General features: G+C 38.3%; 1 protein-coding gene across 2 annotated transcripts in view; it reads left to right on the top strand.

Moving 5' to 3' along the window:
- The first annotated feature begins 10,248 nt into the window (after nt 1–10,248).
- The window catches only part of LOC126191208 (cGMP-dependent protein kinase, isozyme 1-like), a 410,062-nt gene continuing 397,264 nt past the window's right edge, over nt 10,249–23,046 (top strand). Inside the window, exon 1 of one of the 2 annotated variants that reach the window (XM_049932023.1) lies at nt 10,249–10,380. The gene's annotated coding sequence lies outside the window, so the exon portion shown is untranslated. The remainder of the gene's footprint in view (nt 10,381–23,046) is intronic. The other variant, XM_049932009.1, reaches the window with a different exon arrangement.

The raw sequence follows: 23,046 nt of genomic DNA, 5'->3' as shown, positions 1-23,046 counted from the left end.
AAGTTTATGAGAGGGGCATTAGAAGGAGAAGCTTTGTCATGGGCAAACCAAAATCGGAACAGTTTTATGACTAAAGAAGGCTTTGAGAAGGGATTTTTAAATAAATTCTGGGGAGAGGTAAAAGAGTCCAGAATCCAAAATAATTTTTTTAAATTGGGCTGTATGTAGACCAGGGAAGGGAACCATGAGAAATTTTTGTATGAGGGAAATAGAGAAATTAGCACATTTGGACAAGCCACTGGCGCCATTACTCATCAGTTCCATTTTAAAGAGCAGACTGCCTGACAATGCACAATGGGATCTCATAAATGCTCCAGGAGATGGTGTAGACGTATTCCTTGGTTATGTTGAGAATATGGATACTGCTTTACCATTCAGAAACGAAAAACATTTGCAAAATTACAGAAATCTCCATGGAAGGGACAAGAGGAATTACAGTGATAGTAACAGAAACTCCCACATGATTTCCAGGAATGATGGTAGGAAAAATTCAAGACCAAATGATAGAAGGGGTTACTATAGGGCAAAATGTGATCATGTTGAAGGGACAGCTGGGGGGTCAGATAGACCTCACAACTGGGGAAACGAGTAGATACCCTACCTGAAATCCAAGCTGGGATAATGACTGACAATGCTAAGAAAAGGACCAAGAGAGAAAGGCTGAACATATGTGTAGGCAGTTGAATTCATTGAATATGGAAAGGATCTTGGGTGAATGTGAATTTTGGGGAAAATTTTTTGAAAGTGCTGGGAAGAAAAAGAAAGGGGAGAGAAAATTCAAAGAAAAGAGTATCAATGAAAATGTAAGTGATTTGTTTCAATGGGCTGAATCAAGTGATGGAATGAATGGTGAAGATTGAAATATTTATGACAATGGAAATTCTAGTCTGGCAAGTTTGAGGTATCATAGTGCTGTTTGTTCTGATACTGTAGTTGACAATAGAACAGTTGAGAGTGTATGTATTAATAGTACAGAGCAGCATGAGAAAATTGTAAATGACGTATCTGGCAGTTGTGTTTTCTATGCATGCAAATGTTGGAAGGGTGGATCTTTTATGTGCTAATATTCCTTGTGCTAGTTCTAATGTGATTTTTCAAATATTGTTGATGGTGATGTGAATTTTGAATCTTGTGTCAAGAAAGTTGCTGATGTTACATGTACTGTTGCTGATGTTGATTCTAGTATAGGGGATGCAGTAACTGGGGTAGTGGAAGCAGATCCACCTAATAATATTAATGGTGTAAGTGGTATTACTGGAGATCTTTGTGAAGCCATTATTAGGGGTAATGTCTCAGATTTCCTTGTTGTGATCAGAAGTGCTGCAGAGACAGATCCTGTGTGCAATGTAGTGTTATTGGTGTACATAGTTCTTCACGAACAGAAGACAAAAAGAGAGGGGCACTAGCAGATGTACCTAATGCAAATGGAAATGTAGAGGCAGCAATAAGTAAGGATATGAGTCAGTGCTAGATGAAATTGGTGAGGAATTTATAAATGTAGACAGCAGTTTAGAGCAACAAGAAAAGACCAGGCCACCAGAAATACTAAAGCACAGTGAAGCAACAATTTATTGGGGGGGGGGGGCTACTGAGGAAATTTTTGATGAAACTGGTGTAGTAGACAGAAATGTTTTGCAGTGTCCTGCCAAACAGCACAAGATACAAGTAGGAGAGATGTAAATGTGGAAGTAGACTGTGTTGAATTAAAATGTAATATTAGTTCTTCGAGCAGCAATAAGGCAATCAATCTCATAGAGGGAGAAATCTTTATTACAAGCATGGAAGGTGCTATAAATGAATTTCACAGCATTGAGAAGGATCTGCCTGAGGAAGAATCTTTTAGAAGTAATAGGGCAGTAAAACTACAACCTGAAATTAAAGTGAGTGTTGGAGGATTTGAGACTGAAGCACTTCTTGATTCAGGAACTGGGATTATTTGGAACTCTGAAATGTTTCATGAACATCTGAAATCCATTACACAAGTTATGGAATTGCCAGTTGTTGGAATTTGGTTTAGGGGTGCAACTAACAAGTTAATCAAACCTGTTAGGACCCAGGTATTGCTATGTTTTAAGATAGGTGATACAGAGTTTAGTCAGAACTGTATGGTTATTCTGGAACTCTGTATGAATCCTATTATTGGGATGGATTGGATGACTGATGTAGGAGCTATTCTGGACTGTAAAAGAAACCAGTTAAAGATAGATGAAAGCAGCACTAATTTAGTTATAGACTACAACAAGTCATTAAAAGGGAAAATGATGATAGCATCACTTGTAGAAAGAGAAAATAGTGAACAGTGTTGGGGGGGGGGGGGGGGGGCAGAGATCTGAAGAAGACAATGTCAGAAATTAAACACAAAGCTGATAATATTGAAGGGATAACTGAAGGACAAAGGAGGGAGCTGCATGATCTTCTGTGTGAATATAATGATGTATTTTCTAAAATGCCAGAAAGAGTGAAAGACTTTGAATTTGTTATAAATGTTTAGCAACATGAACCTTTTGATGCAGAGACAATACCATATAGCTGTTGCACTAAGGAAGGCAGTTGAAATTGAAATGGATAGAATGCTGAAGATATGGATGATAAAGAGAAGAAATAGTCAAGACAATAAAACACTAGTCATTGTCAGGAAGAGGGATAAATCAGTGAGGCTTGTGTTAGATGCTAGAAAACTGATTACCATAATCTGCAGGGAAACAGACCATCCAGAAAATATTGATGATCTGCACTATCAGTTCCACCAAGCCGAAATAACATTAAGTGTGGACCTGACATTTGGTTTCTGGCAAATACCCTTAGCCAAGAAGATAAGGCAGTATACTGCCTTCTTATATGGTGGCAGATGCTACCAATGTAAGGTAGTTCCGTTTGGTCTGAACATTTCTGTGGCTATTTTTATAAGAGCATTAGATCATATTTTACATCGACAGCAAACTGACAATCTATGTGGATGACATATTGATGGTATCTGTTGACTTGGAAAGTCACTGCTATCTACCGAGGGAAGTGTTAGGTCCCCTTAGAATGGGTGGCATGAAGCTAAAACTAAGCAAGTGTGAGTGTGCCAGGAAGGAGAATTCGTGGGACATGTTATCACACCCACAGGAAAGATACCAAAGAAAGACAGGATATAAGCTACAGCTAAGTGCCCAATTCCTAATAACACGAAGCAATTAAAATCCTGTTTAGGAATGTGTAATTCCTATCGAAAGTTTATCAGGAATCAGAGTTTAAACTCACCAAACCTAACCAAGTTACTAAAGAAACATACAACTTGTATGTGGACACATGATTGTATCAAAGATCTTCAGGACATAAATGATAGTTTAAATAACAATGGATTACTATAACACTCGGATCCAACCATGACTTACTGTTTGCACACTGACAGCAGTGATTATGGTTTGGGAATGGCACTGTCAAAGAAAAGAGTGGCAGGTGGACACAAAGATTTGAGGAGTATAGCTTTTGCATCGAGAACTCTTTCCAAACATGAGCTGAGTTATGGGGTCACTGAAAAGGAGTTGTTAGCAGTTGTGAATTCTCCAAATTCAGAAACTGTCTACTGGGTCATGAAGTTATTGATCATAAAGCATTGAGCTATTGATGTGAATGTATCTTCTTGAGCAGCAGGCCAATGAGGTGGGCTACGTTTCTGCAGAAATTTAATTACAGCATCCAGTACAGAAAGGAAACTGTTGCGACTGATGCTTTCTCAACATTACCAGTGGGAACTGGGGATATATTAAGAGAGGAAGAGAGTGGAAATAGAGAATTTAAGATCCTATACATAAAGGGTTTGCTAAAGGAGAGAAATATCAGAGGAGTACATAGGGACATGAGAAGATCACAGGATCAGGATGCCAAGCTACAACAGACAAAGAGGCGACTGGAAAATAGAGAGGAGGACAATTTGAATAAACATTACAAAACACATAAGGAAATTTTGTTCAGAAGATCAAACGAAAACAGTGACGAATGGCAGTTATGTTTTCCAGAGTGCCATTTCAGTAATTTAATTCAGCATTTGCACCTGAGCTATGGACGCTATGGAACTAAAAAATGCACTGAAATAATAAGGGAAAATGTTGTGTTCAGTTATATGGTTGGACGAGTATGGAAACAATTTGAGAGCTGTGACACGTGTCAGAGAATAAAGTAAGCCAGTCACACATTCAGGGATACATGCAGTGTACAATACCAGAGAAGGTCTACTGCCTGTCGAATCTCTGGAACAGTTCTGAAGCGAATGCCACGACGTGGTTCCTTCATCTTCGGAATCAAATCAAGGTCACAAGGACTTAAGTCTGGGGAGTATAATGGATGTTACAGTACTTCCCAGTCCCATCGACCGAATAGAGCAGCCACAGCTTGCGCTGTGTGCGCCCACGCATTGTGGTGCAAAATGATGGGTGGGTTGGGCAAAAAGTGTCGCCGCTTCTTTCGCAAAGCTGGTCGCAGACTATGCTCCAAAAACGAACAGTAGTACTGTGCATTGACAGTCTACAGTGGAGAAATGTAACGCGTTAGGCTAACACCATCACAGTCGTACACGAGAATCACCATAACTTTAGACCGCTCCATTCGCACCATCAACAGAACAGGCTCTGCTAACGGTATACTACGCCTTCCACATCGCTGGCAATGGGTTCTACACAACGCAGGTGTCTACTTTTGAGGACAGTAACAGGTGCAAACACGTAACTCTTTTGTATCAGTTGTGAATAAATAGTTGCCACTATTTAAGTTCCAACCCTCGTATTTTATTGATACAGTCAGCTATACCTTAACTATTCTCAATTTTTTTGTTATTTCTCCCATTATTTTTCTTATGTGGGGACAGAGGCACACAGTGCTCAGAACAGAAAAGGATATGTTACCATTTATTGATAACCCACCAACTGCTATCAGGCTGGGGCTTTGGATAGATGCCGAGTTGTTACAGATGACCAAGATGTGCTTGATGTGAGAAGCAAAAATGTATGTAATGCACCATGAGGACCTAAGGAATGCTCAAACATTCCACAAACGCTGGAGAGGCCTGGTGCAACTGTTTAGGTCGAAAAATACGCCCAGGTTCTATCGCAGACAACTAAATGGTATATTTGAAAAGCAAAATTAGTCTTTTGAGGAACTTTGGGAAAGGATGTGGACGATCGATGTGAATCCGTATCAGTGGACGCATAATTATCATAAACTGAATAGTCATTCTACAGGAAGTGGAAACTGGGACATTAGAAACATTCTCGAAGGGACTGCCACCCAGTGTGTCAAGAAAATTGCAAGCAAAATTTCCAAAGGACCTGGCTGATTATCACAGCCATGGCACTGGAGGAAACAGATGTTGTGAGGGAAGTCCATGATAGAATAAAAGTCTTCTCCACTGATGTGAAGTACAACTGTTGTGGACGTCCAGCTCGCATGTGAAAAGATTGTAACCAATCACAGTTCATGTAGTTTGGGACAGTGGGACACCTGGAGTGGATTACAAATGTAAGAGGTATAATGGAAAGGGGTAAAATGCAAGCAACCAGCTGTAAACAAGGATTCCAAGGCGATTTCGTGGTTTCATTCCGCGTGAAACAGACACGCACGAGTTAAAAGTATTCGGAGAGGACGCAACCATTAAAGTCTCAGTGCCACGCGTGTGGGCGCAATAATGAAAGAGACTTGACTAAACCTAGCGTTGTTGAATACACACAGTATTTGATAGTTGTACCCCTTATTTAAAACTTGCTTTTCTTTTAATTATTTGTGTTAGTATATGTAGATATAATAAGGTAAATGTGACATCTCCACTTAACATGACATAAGTCTGTCTAAATGACCGAGAAATAAAGGCCTTTGACCTGTAATAGATAGCAAACAATTATTCATATGATACTGCCAAACAATGTACACCTCCATACAATGTCAGTGTACAGGGGGGAGTATCAGTTTGTATGAATGTTTTCTTTTCCTTATTAGTAATAAGAAATTTGTAGCTTGTTGCAGAAGACGGAAAAGATAGGCTTTTAAGATTATCTTTGTAACAGAAGAGCAATGTCCGGAGAATATTCAATTTTTTAACAACTCTTGTTTCAGTCTTGCTTGAGAGTATGTTTAAGAACTCATGTAAAAAGGATGTGTAATTTTTACTTGTGCGTCACCAATGTGTGTAGTAAATGCTACATTCGTTCATAAGCATTACTTTTGCCTGCAATTTCTTCCATCCTGCAAGACATCTTAAAATATACAGGGTGAGTCACTAACTATTGCCACCTAGAATAACTCAGAAAGTATGATAGTAGCTCAAAAGTTTCTGGGACAAATGTTGCATGGGGCAACGGGGGCCATAAGATGACGTTGGTTTTTCGTTGCTAGGTGGGGTCACGTCAGAGATATGAAGATCAACTTTTTTATTTTAAATGGAATGCTATAGTTTGGTTCTTATTTTCTGATAGCGGCTATCGAGACGAATCCAGTTATGTGTAAGAGTTAGGTCTTTGTAGGTCAACGAAGGTCACAAAGATGGCATGAACGTCCACTTACAGAAGGTGTTCTAAGTGATGACTATTGCATCAATGTAGTGCTGCAATCTTCTTATCATGGATTGAGTGGTATTCCTTATCACATCAGCACTTATCGAAGCACATACTCTGACAAGTCTCTCTCGTATATCGCGCAAATTGTAAATATTCGCCAAATACGGCGTATCCATCTAACGTGCCATTGACATGTTAACACCATTCGACGGTTTCGCAATACAACACTAATAGGAATGGTAAGACTAGTATCGTCGAATCAAGCGAATGTGAATGATATATTATTTCGAAGAAAAAGGCGATATGATTCTCATTTATGGAGAATGTCATCGAAATTCAGTGAGAGCTAGAGACAGACCTATACGCTGAAAGATATCCACAACGTACTCACCCTACACGTCGTACGCCTAAATACGTATGTGTGTGATTTATTGAGAACAACTGGATCTTTAACGCGTCGGAAACATTTCCGGCAAAGGAAAGTTACTAATGAGGAAACGGAAATTGGTACTCTTCCCACTGCGGTTCGAGATCCTTCGTGTCAAATAGAAAGAGAAATTGACTTGAGCTAGAGCAGTGTTGTTCGTGTTCTGCATCGCCATAAATATCGTCCTTACCATATGAGTCTCCACCAAGAATTAACTGGCATGGATTGCATGCGTTGCATTGAATTCTGCCGATGGGCTCAACTTGAGATTGAGAGGGCTGATAAGTTTATTAATTTGATTTTATTTACTGATGAGGATACATTCACGAGCTATGGCATTGTTAATGTGTATAACATGAATTATTGTGCAACTGAAAATCCATGTTGGCTGTGGGAAGTTGCACACCAAAAAAAATGGTTCAAATGGCTCTGAGCACTATGGGACTTAACTTCTGAGGTCATCAGTCCCCTAGAACGTAGAACTACTTAAACCTAACTAACCTAAGGACATCACACACATCCATGCCCGAGGCAGGATTCGAACCTGCGACCGTAGCGGTCACGCGGTTCCAGACTGTAGTGCCTAGAACCGCTTGTCCACACCGGACGGCAGTTGCACACCAGAAACAGTAGTCGGTGAATGTATGGTGTGGTATTCTGGAGGACAGAATTATAGGCCCCTATTTCATCGAAGGAAATCTTAATGGTAGGAAGCACACCACATTCCTGCAAGAAACATTATGTCTGTTGTTGGAAGAAATACCTTTAGAAACGAGGAACAGAATGTGGTATCAACACCATGGGTGTCCGGCACATTTTTCACTGATGGCTAGTAATGAGTTGCAGAGACAATTCCCAAATCGTTAGATTGGACGCGGAGGAGATGTGTCATGGCCGGCTCGTTTGTCAGTCTTGACGCCTCTGGATTTTTTTCTTGTGGGGATTCGTAAAAGACATTGTTTTTAAAGACGTTCCAACTACACCTGAAGATTTGCGACAGAGAATGGTCAGAGTATGTGCTTCGATAAGTGCCGAAGTGATAAGGAATACCACTCAATCCATGATAAGAAGATTGCAGCACATCATTGGTTTCGTCTCGATGGCCGCTATCATAAAATAAGTACAAACTGTAGCATCCCATTAAAAAAAAAAGTGACCTTCATATCTCTGCGCGACCCCACCTAGCAGTAAAATACCAACGTCATATTATGGCCCCCGGTGTCCCATGCAAGATTTGTCCCACAAACTTTTGAGCTTGTATTATACTTTCGGAGTTATTCTTGGTGGCAATAGTTAGTGACTCACCCTGTATATGTGATAATCATTAAGATTCAGTGGATGGACTGTATGAGCGGCAAACACTAAAAATTAGAGGTAATTATTGATATCAGTATTCTGCATACACTATTAATTTTTGTGACTTCAGTATTAGTATGTTGCATTGTATTTTTCTTACACTACAAGGAAGACTGTTCATGGCACCAATTTAGTTTCAACAACAATTCATACTACTGCAAGTGGTAATTGTCTCTCATTATGTAAATTTCATACTCTTTGTGTTAGCTGTTGGGCTGCCTCCCAGCACGGTTATTCCAAAAAGGACCAACAGACTAACACACTGATTAGAATTGATACTCTAACAAAGGGTTTTACATTAGCTTCCTGCTGCAGAATAATACTGGAGCAGTAAAACAAAAACGAGAGAATAACTCCTAAATAATACTTCAGGTGCAAAGACAATGCACCATTTACAACACCAGAACACAGAGCATACCCAAAACGTGTCAAAGCCTATGCAACACCTCGTAGCAACAAACTACTTTCGATCATCTTTCTCATGGGCGACGTTTCGATGAGCATGACGTCACACCCGATTACATTTCGTACCGGTAGGGGGAAAATATTGTGAAGGGTGGTTTGAGAATCGTTACTTTCAAAGTAAATTTTCTTTTATGAAAGATGAATTATGTTAGGTGCGACAATGTGCGATGCATTTCTTAAATCGGGGAGCGTTAGACTGTTATTCAAAACGTAACACTGAGAACTAGGAATTTCGAAAAATTTTGGGCAGAAAAGACAAACCATTTATGCCATTTCTTAAAATTTTACTAGTACATTTGTCATTTATATATCTTAAAATGTAACACACGCTAGAAAAAGATCACGTTTGAATATTGGCTTATGCTTCTTTTATTTTTTCTTACGAATTATGTTATAACGTTGGCAAAAGTATAATCATCCTTCAAAAAACAGGGGGAAGTGAAGCAATTTCACAAGTAATTGCCGTTTCTATGCAAAAGCAAATGCTTGACGGAATATGTATTCAGCTAACAAACATCCCCATTGCAACCCTCTCAGATTTAGTTATAAGTTGGCACAATGGATAGGCCTTGAAAAACTGAACACAGATCAATCGAGAAAACAGGAAGAAGTTGTATGGAACTATGAAAAAATAAGCAAAATATACACACTGGCTCGTCCATGCATAAGACAGGCAATGTGAGGTGAGGAGCGCCATGGTCCCGTGGTTAGCATGAACAGCTGCGGAACGAGAGGTCCTAGGTTCAAATCTGCCCTCCACTGAAAATTTTGCTTTCTTTATTTTCGCAAAGTTATGATCTGTCCGTTCGTTCATTGACGTCTCTGTTCACTGTAATAAGTTTAGTGTCTGTGTTTTGCGACCGCACCGCAAAACCGTGTGATTAGTTGACGAAAGGACGTGCCTCTCCAATGGGAACCGAAAACATTTGATCGCAAGGTCATAGGTCATCCGATTCCTCCACAGGAAAACACGTCTGATATTTTGTATACGACACTGGTGACAGCATGTGCGTCACATGACAGGAATATGTTGTCGACCCATCTAACTAGTACACTTGGCGAATGAGTGAAAAGTTTCTTCTACCTTGCCCGATTTAGGTTTTCTTGTGGATGTAATAATCACTCCAAAAAAAGTGATGAAAACATAAGAGTTTTTCACATAAACTGAAAATAAAAAGTTAAAATTTTCGGTTGAGGAAAGATTTGAACCAAGTACCTATCGTTCCGCAGCTGTTCACGCTAACCACGGGACCACGGAGTTCGTCGTCTGACATAGCCTTTAATATTACCTATCTTATTCATGGACGACCCAGTTTGTATATTTTGCTTATTTTTTCGTAGTTCCACACAACTTCTTCCTGTTTTCTCGATTGATCTGTGTTCAGTTTTTCAAGGCCTATCCATTGTGCCAACTTATAACTAAATCTGAGGGGGGTGCGATGGGGATGTTCCCTTGTAAGTAACGTACGAAATTTCGGCGCACAGCAGTGAAATGTACAACCGTGCTCGTGAGAAACATTCAGCTGCTGCAATTTAAGCTGTGCTTATCAGGATTCTCCCTGTCTACATCTTAGGAAAAAAACCAGCAGAAACATTTTGACGGTAAATGTTCTATGTGAAAGCTCAGCTTTTCTTGTAGCTACATGTATGCATATTAATCTAATCCATCAACTTTTCTTATTTGTGTGTTCGCGCTACTGGACGATGATGTTGCTATTGGCTGACTGTAACACATGTCCTGTGGCTCTACATATCTGTCACAGTCTAACATAACAGTCGGGACACTTCGCCTCGATTTTGTTGCCTACAGCGCCACCAGCGCCCCAAGCGGCCGGTAGGTTGAAGTGTGGGTTCGGCGCGATCGTGAAAGCTAGTAGTGATTGTTTATTTTGATTTATACAATGGTTTTTACCATTGGGAGGGTTTGTAGCGCAATAAATTGCAGCAACAACAGGAAGTAGACACCACAGCTGTCTCTTATTAGGTTTCCTAAGGATCATGAGAGGTATATACCATCATGTTATTAAACTGTATCGTCAGGATTCACTTGCAAACTATATGTGTATAAATGATGAATGTTTGGTTTTAGGAGAAGAAAATGGCTAGTTAATAGCAGATGAGAAGACCATATGAAGAAAGACCCAGTTTACCTGTATAATAATATTAGGTTTTGTCCGCTACATTTCGAAGAAAACCAGTTCATGAACGCAGACAATAACAAACTCGTGTGGAATCCAGTACCCACACTGTTTGACATCCCAAATAAGCCACCTCAACTGACGATGAAGAGGAAACTGCCACAAAGATTCGACAGTCAATCTAAAGCTGCAAAACAGTCGTATAACACAGAAGCAGCCAGTTCAGCTCTCCATGTATCAGTGCCAGATTCGTGCGAATCGTCACCACAGACGTGCTTTGAGGATAAAGTGGTTAGATTGAGTGCAGCTGTTCTTGTCTTACAAAAGCGTGCGATGTGTCAGAATGTGCAGATCGAGCGAAACTATTACGGGACAAGGAAAGTGCCTACAGACAGATTGTTTGAAAATTATTCAAATATTTGGTTTTTCGTGAAATGTAATGTAATCAGCTCATTATAATGTTTTCAGCATATTTCTGCCACTATTTGGCAGTTGCTTGCCCCACTTAGAATAATATAAAGATGAAGGTCGTACTTGTGGCAACAGGCGACAATGACACACACAGTAAGCCTACAGAACGATAAACGAGCTGTCGATCGCTTTTGCATGTAGAGGTACATGTCTGTGCTTCTCACATGTGAGTCTGTGTGTTTATATTCTTTCGATATCAACGTGGTAAGCTGCAATTCTGTACAATGTCACAAGTGTTTCTCCACGAATGTGTTGTAGCTTGCCACTCTATTCATGGTTTTTGTCCATACTTGCGCTTATTTTAGAATCATTAATAGAAACATGTATGCCTTCTGATACTACGCAAACTCTTGGAGGCAAGAAAATAACTCGAATAATTCGGAAATTACGTAGGAAATGGATGCAAACAAACATTATGCTTACGACGCGTCTGACGTTCACCTTACCTGCCGCTTGGAGCGCTAGTGTCTCTCCATCTGTCAAACGGCAACAACTTTTACAGCAGTGAGTGTCGCGACTGTTATGTTAGACTGTGATATCTGTTGTCATTGGTTGGCGAGATGGCGTGACGAAAGCTATAATTTACTTACAAAAGGGCATCGCAATCTAAATTTCAGAGCTTTGGAAGCTATGCTGCTAACTTGCATTGTTCGGTGGAATTTATGTTTATACTTTCCTAATACGAAAATATGCTCTGCAAATGTTGCCGCACATCTCTACTACTAGACGTGTGATTTTGCGCTGGGTTTCGTTTCGTGAAGTGCCGGTGGGAAGTTTTATGCCCATGTATAAAACCTTCACTAGTCAAAGGATTGATATATGTTTGTCACTTAACACAGAAAAGTCTATTTTTAACCGGGAAATCCATGACAAATCCGGGAATTTTTTTCTTGTCGGCGCGTACGCCTGTATTTAAATAACATATACAAAATTTTCAAAATTAGGTGTCTAAGATGTAATCAATTCTTTATAGAACCTTTTCTTCTATCAGCAACGCGTATCTCCCAAGTCAAAGTATCATAATTATTTTATGTAGTGTAAAATCAAGTTTTGTTGTCTAGCATAAGATTGTAATTTTCCCTTTCCACCTTAACAGTATCTCATTGTAACTCCTTCATGCAAACTCATTTCATTCAGTCAAGTCAACTTAAGGATCAATAATCATCAGTTTAACTGTAGCATACCTCTTATCATCATGGTGTGTATAAGATAATGAGCAATAAATCATCATAGTATATGTGTGTATAAAAGCATAAGCATTAAAGCATAATAGTGTCAATATGTAATAAGGAAAATACATCATCTTTATCAAATCATTCCTGAAAATAAATGTGATTTGCTATCAGCCACTCAAAAATGTCTGTGTATGTAAGCGAAATGTAAACCTCTCTCCACCAACTCCTGTACTTAATAAGCTGAAATAAACGTGTCGTTGGGTGACATTGTGTCAACATTCCATAGAATCGAATCTACTTCACCTCCTATTTCTCTCTACTTCAGATTCAATCATCAATATTCTTCTGTAAGATTCAGAAAAAAATTGTAACATCAGAAAATCTCAAATAAAAACGTGTATATATGTGTATTGGACTGCTGTAGGAAGGTATTCGATATATGTAAGCATCTTAAGCAAGAAATGTGTGTACCGTAGAATTCAGTGTGGATAAGTAAATCAGAACCACAGCCACTGAAGTATCTTCTCAGAACTGCGAGCCAGTGTCTTGTAGCAGAATTCTTCTTCATTAATTTTCAGATAAGCATAGAATGTGCGTGAGTGTAATTATGGCATGTGTTAGTGTAGAAAATTGTATCATCATAATCTACATCTACATTTATACTCCGCAAGCCACCCAACGGTGTGTGGCGGAGGGCACTTTACGTGCCACTGTCATTACCTCCCATTTCTGTTCCAGTTGCGTATGGTTTGCGGGAAGAACGACTGTCTGAAAGCCTCCGTGTGCGCTCAAATCTCTCTAATTTTACATTCGTGATCTCCTCGGGAGGTATAAGTAGGGGGAAGCAATATATTCGATACCTCACCCAGAAACGCACCCTCTCGAAACCTGGCAAGCAAGCTACACCGCACTAGATTGCAGAAGCATTATATTAAGATGTAGTAAGCATCTCACTCAACTCATTACTAACATCATGTGTGTTGGAATAAATGTGTCATCAAATCAAAGTAAGTATATCAATAGGATTCAGTTAGTAAAATCTTCATGTAAGGAAACTGATAAAATGTAGAAAATTCTCAACTATTTCTTCTCAAACTTCAATTAGATAGCTGTGTGTGTAAAGAAAGGTGTTCAAAAATGTGTCATTGGTAGTGTTCTGTGAAACAAATGCTGTATTAGCTAGGGGACATTGCGTTCACCACTCACATGGTACTCAGAGTGTGTACGCCCCTAAGGGTCTGATATTGAAAATCGTATAACAACATATATAGTGCTGGCATTCAATTGGTAAAACACGAGTAAACTGATGAAATGTAGATAAATGTCAGCTGTACCTCAAATTTTAATAAGATAAATATGTGTGATGGAATATGTTAAGTAAAACCAAGCAGGCTCAAATTGTCATTAGTTGATAGGTGTGTAAGTAAGGAGTGAAAAAAAAAAGTGTCATTGGTAGTGTTCCAGTGAAGCAAATGTCACAGTGGCTGGGGAATCCTGCTTAAGCTACACACATGGTACACAGAGTGTGTGTACCCAAGTAATCTTATTAATAATAAGACTTCAATAGTGAGATATTTCTTAGTCCAAAAAATTTGTGTGAGTTAGGGTATATCAATCTGTATGCATTTGGATTTTCAATCTCCATTATCTCAAATGGTACTACATAGATGTCAAAAAGTTTCTTATCACTTTGCTGAAGGCATTAAATTTTTTAATCAAAGTGTCAGTGTGTTGCTCAGACCAGCAGACCTTCCAGGTGTCTGAATCCAAACTGAGTCTTTGAAATAAAATTCCTTTACAAATCTCATAATATCATGTTGTTATCAGGAGAAAGAAAACTGGAGTTCTATGGATCGGAGTGTGGAATGTCAGATCCCTTAATCGGGCGGGTAGGTTAGAAAATTTAAAAAGGGAAATGGATAGATTAAGTTAGATATAGTGGGAATTAGTGAATTTCGGTGGCAGGAGGAACAAGACTTCTGGTCAGGTGACTACAGGGTTATAAACACAAAGTCAAATAGGGGTAATGCAGGAGTAGGTTTAATAATGAATAGGAAAATAGGAATGCGGGTAAGCTACTACAAACAGCATAGTGAACGCATTATTGTGGCAAAGATAGATACGAAGCCCACACCTACTACAGTAGTACAAGTTTATATGCCAACTAGCTCTGCAGATGATGAAGAAATTGAAGAAATGTATGATGAAATAAAAGAAATTATTCAGATAGTGAAGGGAGACGAAAATTTAATAGTCATGGGTGACTGGAATTTGAGTGTAGGAAAAGGGAGAGAAGGAAACATAGTAGGTGAATATGGATTGGGGCTAAGAAATGAAAGAGGAAGCCGCCTGGTAGAATTTTGCACAGAGCACAACTTAATCATAGCTAACACTTGGTTTAAGAATCATGATAGAAGATTGTATACATGGAATAACCCTGGAGATACTAAAAGGTATCAGATAGATTATATAATGGTAAGACAGAGATTTAGGAACCAGGTTTTAAATTGTAAGACATTTCCAGGGGCAGATGTGGACTCTGGCCACAATCAATTGGTTATTATGACCTGTAGATTAAAACTGAAGAAACTGCAAAAAGGTGGGAAATAAGGAGATGGGACCTGGATAAACTGAAAGAACCAGAGGTTGTACAGAGTTTCAGGGAGAGCATAAGGGAACAATTGACAGGAATGGGGGAAAGAAATACAGTAGAAGAAGAATGGGTAGCTTTGAGGGATGAAGTAGTGAAGGCAGCAGAGGATCAAGTAGGTAAAAAGACGAGGGCTAGTAGAAATCCTTGGGTAACAGAAGAAATATTGAATTTAATTGATGAAAGGAGAAAATATAAAAATGCAGTAAATGAAGCTGGCAAAAAGGAATACAAACGTCTCAAAAATGAGATCGACAGGAAGTGCAAAATGGCTAAGCAGGGATGGCTAGAGGACAAATGTAAGGATGTAGAGGCTTATCTCACTAGGGGTAAGATAGATACTGCCTACAGGAAAATTAAAGAGACCTTTGGAGATAAGAGAACCACTTGTATGAACATCAAGAGCTCAGATGGAAACCCAGTTCTAAGCAAAGAAGGGAAAGCAGAAAGGTGGAAGGAGTATATAAAGGGTCTATACAAGGGCGATGTACTTGAGGACGATATTATGGAAATGGAAGAGGATGTAGATGAAGACGAAATGGGAGATACGATACTGCGTGAAGAGTTTGACAGAGCACTGAAAGACCTGAGTCGAAACATGGCCCCCGGAGTAGACAACATTCCATTGGAACTACTGACGGCCTTGAGAGAGCCAGTCCTGACAAAACTCTACCATCTGGTGAGCAAGATGTATGAAACAGGCGAAATACCCTCAGACTTCAAGAAGAATATAATAATTCCAATCCCAAAGAAAGCAGTTGTTGACAGATGTGAAAATTACCAAACAATCAGTTTAATAAGCCACAGCTGCAAAATACTAACACGAATTCTTTACAGACGAATGGAAAAACTAGTTGAAGCTGACCTCGGGGAAGATCAGTTTGGATTCCATAGAAATACTGGAACACATGAGGCAGTACTGACCTTACGACTTATCTTAGAAGAAAGACTAGCATGGAGAGCTGCATCAAACCAGTCTCAGGACTGAAGACCACAACAGCAACAACAACAACAACATAAGCAGTCATTCTGTCTGGTTCCATAATGTGAATATTAGAGATCACTTAATAAAGTGGTCATTAACTCTTTCTCATTTCCCCCTTACTGATTCTTCACAGTACATTCTTGACTAATTAGAGAACAAGAAAAAGTTTCAAACAATCCAGTTCTTTTCTGCAACATACACAGTTGATTAAAAATCACAATGGAAAACAAATGTTCTTTAGGTTTTGTGTTAGCAGTTGTGTCAGAAGAAAAGTAGTAGCAGTGAAGAGCTGGATTTAATAGATATGTCAAGCCTGAACCAAGATGATATTGAAGTACTGAAGCTAAGAAGCATCTGTGAAAATATTGAGTGTGTTTGTTCTTCTCACAAAAGGCTCTATTTGGGAACATTTGAAGACAGACAAAGAATTTGTTGTGACCCTTTTAAGAAGCATGGTAAAAAGACTGCTAAGCAGTCTTTAACATCTTCAGCTGTGGCTAGGAAATATAAAACCCATGGACTTATCCCAGGTACCAAGCTGTGCGTAACATGCTGTACAGACCTTTTATCTCCTATGGGGGTAACCTTCCAGGGATGGATGAATGTGAAGTTGAAGATCAAGAATATACACCAGATCCATCTACAGCTCTTCAAAACCTTAATGAAAGTTGTGAATTACTTGAAATTTCACCATTTAAGGTTAATAAGAAAGCACAAGACAGGCATCCAGAATACATTCGATCCAAGTTTCATCGCTTAGCTTTAAAATTCCAGCAAACAGCATCATAAGTGCTACATGTTCAAGTGAAAAATGTGTCTGAAGAAACTGGCAGTGCTGAATGTACAGACTGTAATATTTTAATGCAAAATATTGAAGAGAAATTCAGCACAAGTTCTGTTAAAGAAAAACTACTAATACTTACCTTAGCACCAGCTTCATGGAGTAAAGAAAAAATCCAAATGTTTTTTAACACTACCGAATACATGGTAAAGAAATCGAGGCTATTGCTAAAGGAAGATGGTATTTTGTCAAGAGGGAGTTATAAAGTGGGAAACAGAACAGGTAAGGATGTGGAAAAATGTGTCCAGAATTTTTACTGTGAAGATGATAAAAGTCACATTTTTGCTAATAAAAAAGACTGTCTGTCCGTTCATAAAATGGCAAATGAGTGTATAAGACAGAAAGACTAATTTTACATAATCTGAAAGATACCTTAGCTTTCAGAGAAAAATGCCCAGAAGATAAAACTGGTTTTACTAAATTTTGTGAACTTCGGCCAAAAGAATGTATTACTGTTAACAGTCATGGAATGCATAACGTACGTGTATGCACGTATCACCAAAACGTATAACTGTTAATGCATGGTGCACATGTGAAAGAACTGTACACTGAACTTCCACACGAACTTGTGTGCAATTTGGAAAATGAGGAGTGTATGCTGCATCGCTGTTCTTGGTGTCCTGACAAATATGAACTGTGCAATTTTTTTAATGGAGTTGGAGTCCCTACAAGACTCTGAAAATGTTGTATTCAAACAATGGATTCAAACTGATTGACTTACACTGGAGACATTAATGAAGATGACCGATGAATTTGTTGAGTATCTCATGCAAATTTTCAAAACCTACCACATCATTATGTATCAAAATCTCAGACTCACTACTTCAAATCAAACAAAGAAACCCTCCCTGATACTACATGCATCATCATAGTGGATTTTGCATAGAACTATACCTGTTTGCTTCAGGATGCTGCACAAGGATTTTGCTGGCAGAACATTCAAGTCACCCTTCATCCTTTTGTGGTGTACTTTAAAACAGAAGATTGCATTAAGTCAATGTCATTGTGTTGTATAAGTGACTGCAGCTTGATACAAACACATTCTATGTTTTCCAGAAAACTGCTCTCACTTATGTATTGGAACAATTGCCACTCATCCAGCATGTTATGTACTTCAGTGATGGCAGTTCTGCACAATGTAAGAACTTTAAGAACTTTTTTAATTTGTGCCATCACAAGCAAGATCACAGAGTAACTGCAGAATGGAATTTTTTGCCACTGGTCATGGCAAAAATGTATGTGATGAAGTTGGTGGTACTATTAAATGTTTAGCAACAAGGGCAAGTTCACAGCGTCCATACGACAATCACATTTTAAGTCCAAAAGATCTGTTTACATGTGCCAAAACTCATGTTGCAGGAATTGAAACCTTTTATGTTACAACAGAGGAGATAACAAAGTTCACAAACATGTTACAAAAATGATATGAGACTGGTTCTACCATTCTTGGGACAAGAGTAAATCATTTTTTCAAACCGCTGAATGAAAACAAGTTGCTGATAAAGTGTGTTTCATCAACTACTAAATTCATTCAAGTTCCTCTTGGAATTCAAAACACTGCCTGTAACACAATTAAAGAAGAAACATTTGTTGCAACTGTCAATGATAACCAGTGGTGGCTTGGAAAAATTCTAGTGATAAGTGAAGAACACAGAGATGCAAAAGTCAAGTTCATGAGTCCAAGTGGCCCTTCCTCAAGTTATTCATGGCCACTTCACACTGATGTTTGCTGGATACCTTATGAAAACATTTTAATGATTTGGCCTGCTCCTAGTGCAAGCACAAGTACTGGTCGTTTATATACTTTTGAATCAGACATAATATTGTCGGCCACTGAAAACTTGTTTGAAAGAATGAATGCTTTTTAGAATTTTATGAATGTGTTTTATGAGAAATGACCATCATTTTTGACCACTAGGTAAGAGTCACAAAATGAAACATGTATATTATTATTAATATTTATGTTCTTTCCATTTTAAATGATTAAACAGAACAAACACCCTTCTGATTTTTGTTATGTTGAAATGCATGAGAATAAATATTCTTTGAGACAAAATTTAAAATGGTGGAACTTGTGATTTTGATGAAAAAAATTCATGAAGTTTGTTAAAAAAAAAAAAAATTGAAAAATGACTTTAATTACAGATTTCAACATATTTATATGCACAGTTGCATCATTTTTATAGTTTAGTGATATAGTTGGTCCTTTTATCTTTCTAATGACACCAGATTTAATAAAATTGATTTATAAGTAAGGGACTTATAGTAGTTAAAAACTTTCAACCTACCTTTCGTACTGACACCAAATGGAGACAATGCTACACATTTCAAAATGGCCCCCTGACTACAGTTTTGATCTAGAAAATCTGAAAAAAATTATTTTATCACTTTCTATTTATGTACTTTCTTACACCAAATTTTCACAAATATCTGTGACACGATGGCAACGAGATTTCTTTATTTTGGGTGATTTTAAATGAAATGAACCTGTTGAAGTTTTTGATGACAGGAATTAGACAGAGGAGGAAGAAGAATTTTCTGATAACCAACTGGGTAGTGACAGCTTTTCACAGTTAGTTTCAGATAAAATAAACACACCAGATAATTTGAGTGGTAGAGGAAAAGAAAATTTATATAATTTTTTGTCAGATTACTGTGAAATCTTTCGTGAAAAGCCAGGTGGAGTGAAAAACTATATCTGTAGATTGAAATTGAGACAACATAATCCTTTTTTGTCCAACCTTATTATGTCCCCATTTGCAACAGAAAAATAGTTGAAAGAGAATTACAGAAACTGCAGAAATGGAGGCTAGTAGAGAGAAGCAGCAACCAGTACAGTAATCCACTGGTGGTCATTTCCAAGAAAAATGAAGGCGTAAAATTAGTCCTTGATTCTCAACACTTAAATAAACTTAGGAAAAGAGGCAGATCATCCTCAATTCATGGAAAAAATTTTGAACAAATTCCATGACTAAATACTTTACTAGCCGTGATATAACATCAGGTTTTCACCGAATTACTGTAGAACTCAACTCAAGGCAATACACAGCATTACTGTACAACAAGAGGAGTTTTCAGTACTGTATTGTACCCTTTGGCTTAAATATATCTGTTGCAGAATTTATACGTGCTTGTGGTTTTGTGTTAAGTAGTGATTTACTGTCAAAGCTGATCATTTATGTAGATGACATTTTGGTTACTAATTAAACTTCGGAGAATGCACAGAAATTTTGATGGAGGTTGCAGAAAAATTTAGACAGGAAGGCATGATGTCAAAATTAGAAAAGTGCAAATCTGGTGTGAAAGAGTTAAATTTTCTAGGTCGCATGATTAGCAAAGAGGGAATTCTGCCTGAAAAAACAAACTTTTGGCCACTGCAGAATTTCCAAAACCAAAGACAAAGAAAGAACTTAGATCATTCTATGGTTTATGCATTTTTTTCAAGAAGTACATCAGAACACAAGCACTTCATGCACCCTGTCTTCAGGAGTTGTCAAAGAGAAATAGTATCTGAGAATGGACTAAAAACTGTCAGGAAGCATTTGATAAAATTAAGAAACAGCTATGCACTAGTGACATACTACAGAGACCCAAATTGTCATTGCCATTTTGTTTAATGACTGATGGAGGGGATTATGTTTAGGGATTATGGTTTAGGTGTACACTTGTTTCAAGAGAGAGAAATTAATGGAAAGATAGAACAGCATTCAATTAGTTTTGCTACTAGGGATTTACAAAATATGAGAAGAACTATACTGTTACTGAAAAGGAACTATCGGCCATCATTTGGGGTCTTAAGAAATTCAAGAATTACCTAGTAGGACACAAGTAATAGTTTACACAACCACAAAGTGTTATGTTACTTACAAGAGTGCAGACTGTACCACAATAGAATCACCAGGTGGGCAGTTTACTTGCAACAGTTTGATTATACCATCCAGTACATTAGACGAACAAAGCATCGCAGCAGATGTTTTATCTAGATTACAATGGGAGGGGCGGGGGGGGGGGGGGGGTTAACTTGAAAATGAGAACATTCAGGACAACAGAATTTTCAGAATAATGTATATTCAGGGAATTAAGGAAGAGAGAGAAATTGTAAAAATTTGTGAACAGTTAAGGCGAAGTCAGAACCCAGTTGAAGAGTAGAAATTAGTAAAAAGTTATTTAAGAAAGAAAGGTCATAACAAAGTAAAATGATATTGTTGTTGTTGTTGTGGTCTTCAGTCCTGAGACTGGTTTGATGCAGCTCTCCATGCTACTCTATCCTGTGCAAGCTTCTTCATCTCCCAGTACCTACTGCAACCTACGTCCTTCTGAATCTGCTTAGTGTATTCGTCTCTTGGTCTCCCCCTACGATTTTTATCCTCCACGCTGCCCTCCAATACTAAATTGGTGATCCCTTGATGCCTCAGAACATGTCCTACCAACTGATCCCTTCTTCTGGTCAAGTTGTGCCACAAACTTCTCTTCTCCCCAATCCTATTCAATACTTCCTCATTAGTTATGTGATCTACCCATTTAATCTTCAGCATTCTTCTGTAGCACCACATTTTGAAAGCTTCTATTCTCTTCTTGTCCAAACTATTTATCATCCATGTTTCACTTCCATACATGGCTACACTCCATACAAATACTTTCAGAAATGACTTCCTGACACTTAAATCTATACTCGATGTTAACAAATTTCTCTTCTTCAGAAACGCTTTCCTTCCCATTGCCAGTTTACATTTTATATCCTCTCTACTTCAACCATCATCAGTTATTTTGCTCCCCAAATAGCAAAACTCCTTTACTACTTTAAGTGTCTCATTTCCTAATCTAATACCCTCAACATCACCCGACTTAATTCAACTACATTCCATTATCCTCATTTTGCTTTTGTTGATGTTCATCTTATATCCTCCCTTCAAGACACCATCCATTCTGTTCAACTGCTCTTCCAAGTCCTTTGCTGTCTCTGACAGAATTACAATGTCATCGGCGAACCTCAAAGTTTTTATTTCTTCTCCATGTATTTTAATACCTACTCCGAATTTTTCTTTTGTTTCCTTTACTGCTTGCTCAATATACAGATTGAATAACATCGGGGAGAGGCTACAACCCTGTCTTACTCCCTTCCCAACCACTGCTTCCCTTTCATGTCCCTCAACTCTTATAACTGCCATCTGGTTTCTGTACAAATTGTAAATAGCCTTTCGCTCCCTGTATTTTACCCCTGCCACCTTTAGAATTTGAAAGAGAGTATTCCAGTTAACATTGTCAAAAGCTTTCTCTAAGTCTACAAATGCTAGAAATGTAGGTTTGCCTTTCCTTAATCTGTTTTCTAAGATAAGTCGTAGGGTCAGTATTGCCTCATGTGTTCCAACATTTCTACGGAATCCAAACTGATCTTCCCTGAGGTTGGCTTCTACCAGTTTTTCCATTCGTCTGTAAAGAATTTGTGTTAATATTTTGCAGCCGTGGCTTATTAAACTGATAGTTGGTAATTTTCACATCTTTTCTTTCTTTGTGATTGGAATTATTATATTCTTCTTGAAGTCTGAGGGCATTTCGCCAGTCTCATACATCTTGCTCACCAGATGGAAGAGTTTTGTCAGGGCTGCCTCTCCCAAGGCTATCAGTAGTTATAATGGAATGCTTGTTTCGACTTAGGTCTTTCATTGCTCTGTCAAACTCTTCACGCATTATCATATGTCCCATATTATCTTCATCTACATCCTCTTCCATTTCCATAATATTGTCCTCAAGAACATTGCCCTTGTATAGACCCTCTATATACTCCTTCCACCCTTCTGCTTTCCCTTCTTTGCTTAGAACTGGATTTCCATCTGAGCTCTTGATATTCATGCAAGTGGTTCTCTTTTCTCCAAAGGTCTCTTTAATTTTCCTGTAGGCAGTATCTATCTTACCACTAGTAATATATCTCTCTACATCCTTACATTTGTCCTCTAGCCATCGGTGCTTAGCCATTTTGTACTTCCTGTCGATCTCATTTTTGAGACTTT

The sequence above is a fragment of the Schistocerca cancellata genome, chromosome 1 (genome assembly GCF_023864275.1).
Source record: "Schistocerca cancellata isolate TAMUIC-IGC-003103 chromosome 1, iqSchCanc2.1, whole genome shotgun sequence".
NCBI lineage: Eukaryota > Metazoa > Arthropoda > Insecta > Orthoptera > Acrididae > Schistocerca > Schistocerca cancellata.
Note: the sequence above shows the minus strand (reverse complement) of the source record. Positions and strands in the feature narration are given on the sequence as shown.